Source organism: Macaca nemestrina, chromosome 8, assembly GCF_043159975.1.
Source record: "Macaca nemestrina isolate mMacNem1 chromosome 8, mMacNem.hap1, whole genome shotgun sequence".
In the NCBI taxonomy this organism is placed as follows: domain Eukaryota; kingdom Metazoa; phylum Chordata; class Mammalia; order Primates; family Cercopithecidae; genus Macaca; species Macaca nemestrina.
In genome coordinates this window covers 154,128,130-154,140,286 of record NC_092132.1, presented here as the reverse complement: position 1 = coordinate 154,140,286, position 12,157 = coordinate 154,128,130, and the positions used below count along the sequence as shown (strand labels likewise).

The 12,157-nt window shown below is 47.4% G+C and overlaps 1 long non-coding RNA gene across 2 annotated transcripts in view; it reads left to right on the top strand.

Moving 5' to 3' along the window:
* LOC139355961 (uncharacterized) overlaps window positions 1-10,122 on the top strand; it is a 190,863-nt gene extending 180,741 nt beyond the window's left edge. The window contains exons 6-7 of one of the 2 annotated variants that reach the window (XR_011607339.1): window positions 6,118-6,299; window positions 8,634-10,122. This is a non-coding gene — a long non-coding RNA (uncharacterized lncRNA). Of the gene's footprint in view, window positions 1-2,077; window positions 2,936-6,117; window positions 6,300-8,633 lie in introns of those variants that run through there. The other variant, XR_011607341.1, reaches the window with a different exon arrangement.
* Window positions 10,123-12,157: the final 2,035 nt, after the last annotated feature.

The window sequence follows — 12,157 nt, the reverse complement described above, 5'->3', positions numbered from 1 at the left end:
TGGTTCTCTCAAGGACGAAGGTGCTCAAGTCTTTCCAAATAGATTTTTGTTCTAAGTAAGTTAGATGCCTCCTACAACACTGTTTAGAGTGCCAGTGTATTCAGAAACATGAAGTTGAAAATACATCTCAGGACCCCAAAATCACTAAGCTAAAGGGACGTCAAGGTGAGGAAGAGCTTAGACCAAACCTGCCTCCCAGGCTCTTCCGAACAGAGACAGCTACTGGGGGTGGGGGGGAAAAGCCACGTACCTCCCTCACAACCGATCCACAAGGAAATTCCTCATGGACAGAGGACAGAACTCAAAGTCACCATCTGCAGACGGAGATAAATGCGGATCTGACTGCTTCCTCTGGAAAGATGCACCAGAAATGCATTTGTCTGATCTACCTGTGACCTGGAAATCCCTCCCCGCTTCGAGCCGTCCATCCTTCCTAGACTGAACCAACGTACGTCTCACATGTATTGATGTCTCACGTCTCCCTAAAATGTGTAAGACCAAGTTGTGCCCCAAACACCTTGGACACATGTCCAGGACCTCCTGAGGCTGCCGCAGTGTGTCCTCAACCCCTCCTAAGGCTGTGTCTATAACCTTGGGAAAATGAACTCTCTATGGACCGAGGACTGTCGCAGAGATCCTCTGGTTTACAGGAAGCATTCTCTCCTGCGAGTTTATCAATGAAATCATGTGGAATTACAAAATGCCACTTTAGTAAAAGCCAAAGGAATTAGGGTTCTATGTGCTTCAAAAACAACAAAAAAAGTAACGTTCTATTTGTCAATGGACCATGAAGCCCACACCCCCTTTTGCAGTGAAGATGTCAAATGGGACGAGAGGCCCCTCCTGAGGATGCTACCCTCTGACCCCACTTCCCAGAGTCCAGTTTCCTGCTGCTCAGGGAACAGCAACCCCAGCTTCACGGGGCTCAGGCCTCCAAACCCAACTCCCACCCATGCTGGAGAATCACCCCAGGGACTAGCTAAGTGGCAGGTGCAACTCTCACCTCACCGCCTTAAAGGGAAAAGGCACCTTCCCGCTCCTCTTCCTGCTGGTGGGAACAGGGGCAGGAGCTGGAGGGTCAGGAGTCGGGCGGCAGAAGGGAAGCAGCCTGGGTCCCTGCTAGTCAGAGTTGGCAAATGCCAACCATCCCCGACATTCACTTTGCAAATAAATCCTTCTTTTTTGTCAGGTCCCTGGTTATAAGTTTGCACCCATAACTTAAAAAGAAAAAAAAAAAACTCAGATAAAAAATCGGTGTTTGGCTGACAATATTTCAATTATCTTGGGGCCTTGGGTCAAATGATGGCAAAACAGGAAACTGAACACTGTTATTCAGGAAACTACCTTCCAGCACCGTCTACCCTCCCAGGCTGTCACCTTATGGTGTTTGTCTGCTAGATGATTAACAATAACTGTTCTGAAAAACTAGGTGTACAGAACAGACAAGAAGTCAGCTCGGGTTGAGGGGAAACAGGATAAGACCCCCTTCCCCGCAGGATGGTGGAAGAGGAGGAACCTTCAGCACCTGGGTTTTCAGGATGCTGGATCTCTGAGAGCATCTCTCACAGCTCAAGTACAGCCAGACCCTCCTCTGACACAGCCTGTTCAGGCGAAGGTGGCACCTGCCCTAGAGACCCACAGCCCTGTGCGGGGCTCAGCTGGAGCTGAACTTTCCTCCCTTGGTAAGAGTCAGGGCCAGGGGTGGGGAGAGGAGAGAAGCAGCAGGCCTGAGGGCCACTGTGGAAACTCCGTGCCACGCTAACTCTCATCTGATGTGCTCGGGCCAAAGCCACGCTTCTCGGGGGGCATTTCCCTTCACACATCCGGAAATCATCAACATCTACTCTCCCCACAGAACAGATCCTTCCCTAGGAGGCAGACGCTTGGCTGTAACACGGGGTAATGAGGGGCGCGCCTTCATACCCACTCTGTAGTGTTTCCTGTTACCTATTTTACCTTAAGCTACAAATGATTCCCGTTTACACGGGACACAGTGACACAGACAGCAAAACACATGAGATTCAGTGTGATCCCACACCCGTCACTGCTGACCTCAATTTCTTTGTTTTGTTTCTAGAGTTTGTACTCTCTCCCGGGGTTCCAGGCCTGTGGATTCAACCAACCATAGATCAACATATTTTTTAATGTGTTTGTACTAAGCATTCAGACTTTATTATTCATTAAACAACTACTCGCATGGCATGTGCATGGTATAGCTGTTACGAGCAACCCTGACATGACTGTCTGCAGGAAGATGTGCATATGTCATATGCAAACACGATGCCATTTTATTGCAGGGACCTCAACGGCCAAAGACCTTGGATTCCATAGGCAGTCCTGCAGCCCACCCCCATGGGCACTGTGAAATGGCTATAATAGAAAATATGGAGGTTTTAAACAGTTATGTACTAAATCTAATCTTTTGTTAAGAAATTACTGTGTATCTCTTGTATTATTTGGAAGTCCTTCCTGGCCCAGAGTCTTGACATATTCTTATCTTTCTGTCCACGGATCTAGCCATTCCAGTAAGCTTATTGAACACAAATCAATTTTACAGTTAAATTATTGCAAGAATCACACTCAATCTGTAAGCTGCTTTGGTTTTTAAAGTGAAATAACCAATAGTTTTGCCAACCTGCTATATCATAGAATAACAGGATAAAGCAGCCCCATGAAATGCAAAAACATGGGGTTCAAAGCTAACCAGTATAAAACACGTTACAAACCCCTAAATATGAAAACATTTTACACCAAAACAGATATTCCAGAAAAAAACAAGATGTTCAAAAAAGCCCTTTGCAGAAAAGCACTTTCCCCTTCATTTTTCACACGGTTTCCTGAAGCTTGTGTTTGGTGATGACCATGAACCAGAAGTAGCGTCCGCTGCAACTACTGTTACAGCAACACAGAATATTAAGGGAAAAAAAAAAAAAGGCCGGGTGCGGTGGCTCAAGCCTGTAATCCCAGCACTTTGGGAGGCCCAGACGAGCGGATCACGAGGTCAGGAGATAGAGACCATCCTGGCTAACACGGTGAAACCCCATCTCTACTAAAAAATACAAGAAAAAAAAAAAAAAAAAAAAAAAAAAACTAGCCGGGCGAGGTGGCAGGCGCCTGTAGTCCCAGCTACTTGGGAGGCTGAGGCAGGAGAATGGCGTAAACCCAGGAGGCGGAGCTTACAGTGAGCTGAGATCCGGCCACTGCACCCCAGCCTGGGCGACAGAGCGAGACTCCCTCTCAAAAAAAAAAAAAAAAAAAAAAAAAGGACACAGCATATTTCCTATTGATGAGAACAGGTAGAGTGTTATAAAATGAGTGTGTCCTAAAGTCAACAATGTTCAAATTCTAGGTCTCCCACTCACACTAGACGGTAACCGCCAAAGCTTATGTACCTGGCAACGTTCAAGGAGACCAAGTTCAGAGCTGTCACAATGCAGCACCATCCTCACGCGATTATCTCAGGCAGGTTTGAGAGCAAGTGCCCCCGTCACAGCGGGAAAGCTGCCCACCACAGCACTTCCTGAGATCACAGACCTTCGCCTTCCCACGTCTTCAATAGTTCCTTTACACCGGGAACCAGACAACAAAACCTAAAACACTTCCTCAAATCTCAAGACAGTCTTTAGAGCTCTTTTCCTTCCCCTTCTCTTACTGAAAAAGCCTATTTTGTAAGCAACCTGTAGTGCTTCCCAGAGCTGGGGTGGAAGGAGAGCTGGTGTTGGGTAAACCGAGTTTCAAGCGTGGGGAGACCAGGAAGTTCTGGAGATGGATGGCGGTGATCGCAGCACGACAGTGTGAACACACTTAATGCCACAAAACCATACACTTAAAAATAGAGTGCTGTGTAACTTTACCACAATCAAAAGACTGAGAAAAGTCATCTATAATTACTGTCTCCAATATCTTCCATCCTGTAAGTTACATTTGCTTTCGGAAATCCTCAGAGCAATCATGAAAAACCAATACCCTGTCGTCTCTGAAACGCAAAGTCATTCAAGGGCTTTGGTTATAGGAAAGTAGCTGGAAAGCAAAGCGTCCGTTAGACACAGCAGCCGTGATAGGACAAACACACGGTAGGTAGGTGGTGGTCATGCTACACACAGATGGGAAGGGTGTGGGGAGCCACAACACCTGATGCTTGGGAGGCACCTGGGCAGGAGCTGAGAATGTACCAAACACGTTCGATCATGCAACATTCACGGACTCCGAGTCCAGCCACCACCGCTGACATCCACTGTGGCTGGGGTGTCCTCCCAGCCTGTGATGGCTCGCTCCTTTGGTTACCTACCTTGAATCTACTAGTTCCTCTCCTCATGGGCCTCTTTCCTGTCGTCTTCCTGTCATTTTTCTGTCAGCAAACACATTTCCTGTCATTTTCCTGAACTGACATGACATTTCCTGTCATTTTCCTGAACTGACATGTCATTTCCTGTCATTTTCCTGAACTGACATTTCCTGTCATTTTCCTGAACTGACATGTCATTTCCTGTCATTTTCCTGAACTGACATGACATTTCCTGTCATTTTCCTGGACTGACATGACATTTCCTGTCATTTTCCTGAACTGACATGTCATTTCCTGTCATTTTCCTGTCAGCAAGCACATGCGTCCAGCCTGACCTAGCTGACGTGCTCCAGCGGCCCTGGACTCGAGCCGCACTGTTCCCTCAGTGTGGCATTCTCAAGTTACCTCCTGGGAAATGCCAGGTGATGGTAACATCAACCAGGAGGCACCGCTGAGAAGCAGAACGCATGGTGCGGTGCCCAGAACGTCACGTCCTTGAACAGACGCTCCGTATCTTCTCCTCTCCTGCCAGAGCTTCGCTGTAGGAAGGCGACCATTCCTCCAGTGCTGCTACTTCCAACACCGGGGAAAGCAAGCTTCAGAAATGAACGGTGTCAAAGAGGGAGGACCCACCAGCAGGGCTACCGGCAGCCGGACAACCACAGCCCCAGCATTCCCCAGCATTCCCCGGCATTCCCCAGCATTCCCCAGCATTCCCCGGCATTCCCCAGCCACCTTGGCTGACAGCCCAGGCTCCAGAAATGCACGGCTTCAACCTTAGGAGTAAAAACCCTCCCAAGCCAACTATTATTTTCAACAATGGGATTGGGGAGTGGGGTGTTCTAACCCTGCCTCTCTCGACAGCACAGATCATCAGATCCCAGTTCTTATAGGATTGGGGAGTGGGGTGGGGTGGTTCCTAACCCTGCCTACCTTCGATAGAAAAGAACTGGGATATGATGACCTGTGCTAGGTTAGCACTTTGCTTCTGCCACATGCAGTCATCCTCAGCACCAGGAAAAGTCAGAATCGTTGAGTGATGACACCAATACCAACACACGCCGTTCTGTGGCTCTGGTAACTGGCTGCACAGATACAACCCGATAGTGGTGAGATCTACAGACATCACCAGTTTTCCCAAGGATTGTGTTCCTGAATCTTCTGCGTTTGGAATAACGGTCTTCTTTGCCAGGGCTGAGCCATGCTTCCCTCTTGCCTGTCCTCTGCCTTCACTAGCTTCGTGCACGTTTCCGGGCAATTGTTTGTGCAGGTGCTATCACTTATTTCCACAGCGAGAATATACACAGACACCACACAGAAATGGGCAACCTCGTTAGGAGCTGTGCAGGGAGATCTAACTCATCAGATGTGCCAAATTCCTGTTGCCATGGAAATTTAACTAGCTAAACTAACGTTGCTATGACCTTATCTCTTACTGTACCACTAAAGATCATCCGGGTAAGAGGAATGTGCCTCTGCATAGCATTCAGCTCACATTTACATGTCGGTTTTTCCTGAATATGGTTCTGTGAGATAGAAATCAGTAAGATGGGGTGTAACATACAGTATAGGATCGTTGTGTCTCCTAGCCTCAAACACTTCAAGATCCTCAGAAAATGAAGTTTAACTCTAGGGACGTGAGTTACATAGTAACTTGTTTTGGATACTGTCATATCAACACCAAAGAACTTCTTGAATTCCTTTTTAAATTGAAAAGCAATTTACAAAGCACAAAAGCCCTAATATTAAAGAATACAATTCAGTCTTTTTAGCATATTCTAAAAGCTGCACATCAACCACTAGTATGTAATTCCGGGACTTTTTCACCACAGGCCAAAGAAACCTTGAACCCATTAAGAGTCAGCACCTGCTCCTTCCTTCCACCAGCCCCTGGCAATCACCAGCCGACTTCCCTTTCTCTGGATTTGCCCATTCTGGACACCTGTTGTGAGGAGAATCGTACAGTGCATGACCTTTGGTGAGACCTTCGGTGCTGACACCTTTCACGTCTAAGGTGAGTGGAATCTCAGTGAGTGACAGGTTCACAGACACCTGGACTGTTTCTACTACTATGAATAATGCTGCTATGAAGATTCAGGCATGACATACTTTTTGGAAAAGTGTTTTCAATTTTCTTGAGCATATGCCTAGGAGTGAAATTGCTGGGTCGTACGGTGATTTCATGCTTTTCTGAGGAACTGTCAGACTTTTTCAAATCAACTGCACCATTTTACTTCCCGTCCCACTAGCAATATATCAAGATTTCAGTTTTTCCCAATTCACCAACATATCACTGTCCAATACTGGGGTTTTACCCATCCCAGCGGTTGTGAAGTGGTATCTCACAGTGGTTTTGATTTCCATTTCTACGATGACGAATTCTGCTAAACATCTCATGTGCTTTTTAAGGCATTTATATGTCTTTCTTTGGAGAATGTCTATTCAAATCCTTTGTCCATTTTTAAATTGGATTTTTATTAAGAGTTTTAAAATATATTCTTGATATCAGGTCCTTATCGTGATAATGTATCCTGTTCTGTGGGTTGTCATTTTACTTTAATAGTGTCCTCTGAATTGAACATTTTTAATTTTGATACCGTCTTTTTCCCTTCAATTGCTTGTTATAGCTTTAGATGTCTCAGCTAAGGAAACATTGCCTAATCCAACCTAACAGTTTCTCCAGGATTCTCCCCTAAAGGTGTCATGAGCTGAACTGTCCCCCTCCCCCAAGATTCCCATGTTAAACTCACAACCCCAGAAACCCAAAATGTCACTGTATTTACATACAGGGCCTTTAACTTGGTGATTTAGGTCCCATAAGATCTTAAGAGTAGGCCCTGATCCAGTATGACTGGTGTTCTTTTAAGACAATTTAGACACAGTCCTCAGTGCTGCATACACGTAAGAGAAACCTGTGAGGACACAGAGAAGACGCCGTCTACACAGCATGGGATGAGGCCCCAGAGAATCCAACTCTGCCCGCACCTTGATCCCAGGCTTCCAGCCTCCAGAAAAAAGGAAATAAGATGTTGTTGTTTAAGCCACACAGTCTGTGGTGTCCATTACGGTACCCAGCAGACTGACAGAATGGGTCTCACAGTCAGCTCCTTACATTGGAACCATGTTGAGCTTTGCTTGTACGGTGAGGAAGGGTCCAGTCCATCCTTTTCCATGTGGATACCCCAGTTGTCCCGGCACCATTGAGTTGTGAAAGGAAAAAAGTAAAGCAACCCTTGCTGTCCTCTCTCCATCAACAGATTAGAAGATACACTGAAGAATCATGGACAATTTTGTCGGTTCAAGCCAGTGGTTTTCAAACTTTTGGGTCTCAGGAACCCTTTGCACTTTATTAAAGGGCACAAAAAAGCTTTCTCATCAGGCTGGGATTACTGCTCATGCCTGTAATGCCAGCACTTTGGGAGGCAGAGGCAGGTGGATCACTTGAGGTCAGGAGTTCGAGACTGGCCTGGCCAACGTGGTGAAACACCGTCTCTACTAAAATACAAAAATTAGCCTGGCATGGTGCTGAACACCTGTAGTACCAGCTACTAGGGAGGCTGAGGCAGGAGAATCGCTTGAACTCAGGAGGCAGAGGTTGAAGTGAGCTGAGGTCACACCACTGCACTCCAGCCTGAGTGGCAGAGCAAGGCTCCGTCTCAAAAAAAAAAAAAAAAAAAAGTAACAATTTAGTTTATTTTACAAGGATAAAGTCATTACATCTTAACACAGTCTTAAACAAGAAACCTTTATCCAAAATAAGCAGCAGCGTGGCAACAGTTTGTGCTGCTGTGAAAACACCTAACATCTCTGCACCTCAGACAGCAGGATTCTCATGCCTGCATCTGCGTTCAGTGGGCTGCAGAACCGTGACTGAAGTTTATGAAGAAAGTCCGACCCCATACTGATATACAATTAGAAATCAGTATTTTCATTGTGTTTTCGGATCATTTTAGGTATTCTCTGCTGCCAAATGTAACAAGTGGCACTTCCGTACAGGCTCTCTGCAACGCAGAGTCTGTGCTCTGGTCGACGGGCCTTTCTGCCCCAATTCCTTCTAAGTCGACTGGTCCGTCTTGCACTTGAATGGCTTTTACCAGCACACGATTTTGTAATCACACATTGGTTAGAAAACACTGGTTCAGAGTTATGAGCGGCTTCCACATTTCATTATATGTCCCAAAAAAAAAAAAAAAAAAAAACCCACATCAATATCACCATTGATCACATGAGAAAGTGGTGGACACAAGATTTTTATATTTTAATATTTGCTGGAAAGCTCAAATTGATATCATTGGGAAAAATGTAAGGTACTTTCCTTGAGATGAAAGTCATTTTGTTCATTTTTCAGGCCACACCTGCGAATACCTCCATCCAAAGTGGCATGGTTTGTTAGTCATTCTTTATATAAAGGCGGCCGTTAGTGGAAGAAGTGGTTCTACAGGTTCGTAGCTCAGAGGCACCAGTGCTCTCCCAAGAGATAACCATAAAATCCACAGAAGACGCACCTGTGCACACTTCCTGTTTCTCACTCAGAACGTTCCAGAAGGAACCCTGAATCCCAATGCCACAGCCGGACTGAAGTTTGCTCTCACCCACACAATAAACCCAGGGAGCTCACCCAGCCCCTACCCCGAGGCCACAGCCTTGGTCCTCTATCTGGTCTAGGGGGGCTCCTGCAGCTCCAGCCTAATAGCGAAAAGCAGACACCCACATGTCAGAAAGCCCTCCCAAGGCCCGGCGAGCACTTCTGCTTATGTGCCAGTCAAGTGCGTTTGACAATTCTACAGCCAGCTGTATGGCAGGCAGCGAGGTACCCAGCAAATATTCAGGGCTCACGTTACTGAGGAAGGAAGGTGGACAGCGAGGTACCCAGCAAGTACTCAGGGCTCACGTTATGGAGGAGGAAACCAGGCAGATAGTGAGGTACCCAGCAGGGTTCACGTTACCCAGGAGGAAAGGAGGGTGGAGACAAGGGGGCTGGAACAGTCTGTCATAAGCTTTAGCATTTACAAGGCTCGCTGAAGATTATCTGATTTGATCTTCACAACAGCTCACAAGATAGGCAGAGGCAAGACTATTTTCACTTCATAAAAAGAGATCCCGAGAACTGATGATGACCACATGCTCTTCCCACAGGCTCCCAGAAATCCTCCTCAAATCATCTCTCAGTTGTATACATGTGATAATATCTCAGTCACATCCCCTCTCTGCAGAGAGATTTTAATGCCACCCTGCTGTTCCTTCGCACCCCTGCCCTCTCCTACATTTCAGCCATGCCCACCATCCATGGGGAGTCTGCACCACCCCACCCCCGCTGCTGCTGATGGCTTGGGTCACCCTTATCTTTCATTTCCACCGGCAGGGACCTGTTCTTCCTTCAAATGCAGCTCAAACTCACTCACTGTGTGAGGCCTTTTCCAGCCATCACAACCGTCATGTGTAAAATCAGTGTGTGGAATGCTTCATTTAGGAGGTGCTTATGTTGCCTCATTGGTTGTGATCAGGACCAAGTTCTGAGCAAACCAGGTGGTCCCCTCTCCCCATCTCTGCTCCAGTGCACTTAAAACAAGGATTCCTGGAAGCATCTTTTTAGTCCAATTCATGCATGAGTCTGCCCCACACGCTGCAGAAAAGCCCTGGTGGTCAGCGGTCAGGGCTCGGGGCCCCCAGGTTGGTAAGGAGAGCTTAGTGCCCTCTCTGGACTTGTCGCTCAGAGACCCACAGCCGGAAGGGAAGAAACTGGCATCCTGTGAAACATCCAGGCCCCGAGACCCACTCAGGAGCGGAAAACGGGGAAGGAGCCTTGAACAGACCCTCGGGAGGGCAGACAGCGGGAGTCACAGAGGCTACCAGGGAGGGAGGGAGGGAGGCAGGGAGGGAGGCAGGCAGTGAGGCCAGAGGTGATGTGGCCAAGAGGGAGGTGATGTGACCAGAGGTGACGTGGTGGGGGGATGACACGGCGTGGTGTGGGGAGGAGATGTGGCCAGGGCAACGTGGCCAGGGAAGGAGACACAGCTGGAAGGAAGTGACAAGAGGGGTCTCCAGGCCCCAGACTGTGCCTGATTTATAGATGACATTTTAATTAAGATGCTATATCTAACTTTAACGAAAAGTAGCAATTTAGAACCACTGTTTACATTTAAAGCACGGTACAAATTGAGCACATTTCCCAAACCAAAGAACAGTGCATTGAAGGAAAAAGTAGCAGCTCACCCAAAAAAAAAAAAAAAAAAGTGAGTAAAGAAAAAATTCATTTAAGATCAGAAATAAGGAGATCCTACAGCTCTTCTAGTCCAATCCCCACCCTAACGTGAATGGGGTGGGGGAAAGGAAGTAGATTCTAGTCAGTCAGAATTAAAGGCAAAACCGATCCACTTTACTTTCTACTTGACAGAAAACAAGAAGCTCATCAAGGAATCCCTATAAACAGTAGCTTTAGTAGCTCCCAAAATGCAAAATTCACCTACAAATTAAATCAATTGCTAAGTGTATATAAAGTAATTTTTTTCATTATTGCCTTCCTCATCCCCAGGGGCTTTTTTAGACTTTGTTTCCCCTTCATTGTCTCCAACACCCAGGAAATTTAAACCCCACAAGTAAACCGTGTCTCGATTCATGCACAGCGTCCTTTGGAGCAGACAGTCCGTTGCTCTAAGACGTTCTTGTCACCTAAGCACCGAGTACAGCCAGAGAACGCACAACACGCACTCACACGAACTCGGGCAGACAACAGGTGAGATACGGCACGTGAGGAGGAAGACAAGATAAATGAGCTTCACTGACACCCCAGATCCGACAAGAAATGACACACGCAGCCTGCTCGGGTGCAGATGACTCCTGGAAAACAGCCAAGGGCAGCATTTGGAGAAGCAGCACCGCAGGCCAGGAGGGTCTGGGGGCTTTAGAAGGGAGGGGCGCCCCGACCAGGTGCTGGGGGGATTCAGAAGGGAGTGGTGCCCCGATCACTTCCTGGGGGGTTCAGAGGGGAGGGGTACCCTGACCACGTGCTGGGACTTCAGACGAGAAGGCACCCCGACCGGGTCCTGGGGGCGGCAGGACAAGCCCAGGGTTCCGTCATCACTTTTCACTCCCTACTCCCGAATCTCGCCCTGAAGTTGCAGCCAGTCCAGGTATTCATTTACCCATAAAATTAAGTATCTGTGAGTAACACAAGTCACTAATCCACACAGATCTGAGTCCACAGATACCTCCCAGAGATGCCACCATCCCTTCTGGTAGAAGAACAGCCCAGGGGCCCACGCTGCTAGGAAGGGAGACTGTCTCCAGCCTGACGCTGCAGAGTCCTCAACACAAAGTCTACCTTCTGGAACCATGCCGTCTCCTACAGAAGCAACTAGGGGCATGTAGGGTTTTTTAAAATCTTTTTTTTTCCTTAAGACAGAGTCTCCCTCTGTCACCCAGGCTGGAGTGCAGTGGCTCGATCTCGGCTTGCTGCAACCTCTGCCTCTCCAGTTCAAGTGATTCTTCTGCCTCGGCCTCCCTAGTAGCTGGGATTACAGGCGCCTGTCACCACGCCCGACTAATTTTTTATATTTTTAAGTACAGACGGGATTTCACCTTGTTGGTCAGGCTGGTCTTGAACACCTGACTTCACATGATCCACCCGTCTCGACCTCCCAAACTGCTGGGAATACACGCATGAGCCACGGTGCCCGGCCCATATAGCTATTTAAATTTGACTAAAATTAAATAAAATTAGAAGGTCAGTTTCTCCTTTACACTTCAAGCATTCAGTTACCCACAGGCGGCCACTGACCAGAAGCTGGTAGAGATGTCACACTCCACACTGCAGAAGGATCTAGGGACAAAATGGCTCTAAGATCATCTCGACATCTTTATGTTGAAGCTACT